The 2695-nt window shown below is 34.8% G+C and overlaps 1 protein-coding gene across 1 annotated transcript in view; it reads left to right on the top strand.

The window, feature by feature from the left end:
• The window catches only part of LOC107675971 (pre-mRNA-splicing factor ISY1 homolog), a 6427-nt gene that overhangs the window by 2388 nt on the left and 1344 nt on the right, over positions 1 to 2695 (top strand). The gene's annotated exons all lie outside the window — the stretch shown is intronic.

Raw genomic sequence — 2695 nt, 5'->3', positions numbered from 1 at the left:
CAGAGGTGGACTTGCTGGTGTGTTTGGGATCATTGTCCTGCTGCATAACCCAAGTGCGCTTGAGCTTGAGGTCACAAACTGACGGCTGGACATTCTCCTTCAGGATTTTCTGATAGAGTGCAGAATTCATGCTTCCATCCACCACCATGTTTGACTGTTGGGATGATGTTCTTTTTATGAAATGCTGTGTTGGCTAGTGAAATTTAACTCAGCTTTCTAAAATAATGTGGTTAATTGCAGTTCTTTCATGATTTAACAGGAGGGGGCAATTCATTTTTCACGTAGGGCCACGTAGGTTTGGACAGCTTTTTCCCTTAATAAATGAAATAATCATTTAAAAACTGCATTTTGTATTTACTTGCATTATCTTTGTGTAATATTAAAATTTGTTTGATGATCTGAATCTTTTACGTGTGACAAATAAGCAAAAAATAAAAAAAACAGGAAGGGGGCAAAAACCTTTTCACAGCACTGTATATCAAATAACTAGGGATGCACGATGTTAGATTTTTGCCGATATTGCTGAACTCATTTTGGGTGTTAGCCGAGATACTGATATATTTCCTTTGGTTTGGAAACAACAGCAAGTCTCTCCTGTGCGGGAATCATAAACGAATTATTTTAAAATTTTGGTTAGTTTTGAATAAAAACGTATTTGTTAGAAGTAGCACACATTATTAAAGCTATTTTCTCAATGAGAGTACATTGAAAGCCCTGAAAATAACAAAAAACAAGAAGCAATCTGCCGTGTTTTCTCTCAGACAGATGCAGTTGAAACCTTAAGATTTTATTTGTGGATTTAACTTTGATAGATGGTCTAAAGCAGAAGATCTTTTAGAGCACCTTGTATTTAAGTTTTTATAATCCGTTTGAAGAATTGCATATTACTGGATAAATCTGTGTATATTAAATGATTTAATTAACTAGTGTCATGTTTGTGATTTTTATTCATGTAAGCTATAGCTTCTAACCTTTTAGATCAACACAGACTTGTGATTTTCTGACATCCATCCAGCTTTATTTATTCAGAAACACAAGTATGATTCATGTGAGCTACTTGTCTTATATCAGCATCATTTTTCAAATCTGATAATGTTCTGATAATATCATGCATCCCTACAAATCACCATTATAACCAGCAGAGGAGCACTTACTGGCTTATTAGACATTCATTTCTACTTTTTGCTTTATATTTTGAAATTATAAAATCACTATTATAAAATATCAGACCATCCAGAAATCAGATTTTGTCAGAGTTTTGTACTTTTGTGTATGAAGTAAGAAAAGTGCCTTGAAAAACAAACTTTTCTTCAATTTGTGACAAAATCACCCATAATCACACATAAGTTGTTGGACAGTTCCATATAATACTATAGAAGAATAATGGTCATAAAAGTAGAATATATAATTCTCTCTCTCTCTCTCTCTCTCTCTCTATATATATATAGATATAGATATATAGATAAGATTTTGCCCGTTCGATTGCTAATAAAAGTAAATGTTGTATGCTTCCCAACTCAAGCTTAGAGCTTGCAATCTCACGAAATAGTTAATGAATGCCTTAATAATAGTGAATTATATCTGAAATATTTCTTTATTTTACATAATGATACTCTTTCAGATCAAATCATGTTTGGTTTATTTTACTGCTGTCAAAAGATTAATCGTGATTAATCTCATCCAAAATAAGTTTTTGTTCACATAATATATGTGTGGTGTGTTCTGTGTATATTTATTATGTATATATAAATACAAACACATACAGTATATATTTTGAAAATATTTACATGTATATTTAATATGTGAATGTAACATATTTTTCTTAAATCAGGGTTCGTACGGTCATGAAAAACCTGGAAAAGTCATGGAATTTTAAAACACCAATTTCCAGGCCTGGAAAAGTTTTGGAAAAATAAATAAACCCAGAAAGTTTTGGAAAAGTCATTGAAATCTATTTCACAAAACTCTGTATAATAGAATTGTGTTTAATCAGGTCCTGAAGTTCGGTGCGGGGTTGCGCATAGGCTATATCGCATAGTTTTACTCATTCCCGCAGCTTTTGACTTTAAAATGATGGATATTCACACATTTATTCAATAGCCTATAGCATGTAGGTTTGATGAGTAAATAACCAACCCTACAGACTGAGTCCAGTCCACACAGACTGATCAAAGCAGTCATTTGAAAACAGCGTGAGTGATTCAGCTGTACGCGTCTTCTCTCTTTGACTTTCTCTTCAAACGGCTTCACATCGGCGCATCTTGTCTGCGCTACAAGAGCTGCTGCATGCTGCGATACAAGACTTTCACTCGCGTTTCGGGACAGTTGACAGAATTGTCACTTGCCTAATCGGGTCATTGCTGCATCGTCAGAAAATGTTATTGTTTATTTGCACGTCTTTTTAAGCCATTCGGTACTCGCGCAGTCACATCCAAAGTGCGCTCGTGCGTATATAAAGCCACCTTGCCAGTAAAAAATTGAGTTTGCTACCAAATAAGCTCAGCAGAACCCTGCACGGGCCTCAAACATATGCCCTAGTCCGGCCCTTATCCGACAGATTATCAGAATTACTGGCCGAGTCCGACTGGAGCCCGTGTCTTTTTTCTCTTTCTCTCTTCACCATTACACAGCTGCGGTTGTAGCCATAAAAATAGTTCAGTTTTGTTTTAATGGCAAAGTGGTTATATTTATTTTC

Source organism: Sinocyclocheilus anshuiensis, unplaced genomic scaffold (assembly GCF_001515605.1).
Source record: "Sinocyclocheilus anshuiensis isolate Anshui unplaced genomic scaffold, SAMN03320099.WGS_v1.1 scaffold3089, whole genome shotgun sequence".
Taxonomy (NCBI): domain Eukaryota; kingdom Metazoa; phylum Chordata; class Actinopteri; order Cypriniformes; family Cyprinidae; genus Sinocyclocheilus; species Sinocyclocheilus anshuiensis.
The sequence above is the reverse complement of the archived record's forward strand: the minus strand, read 5'-3'. Positions and strand labels throughout refer to the sequence as shown.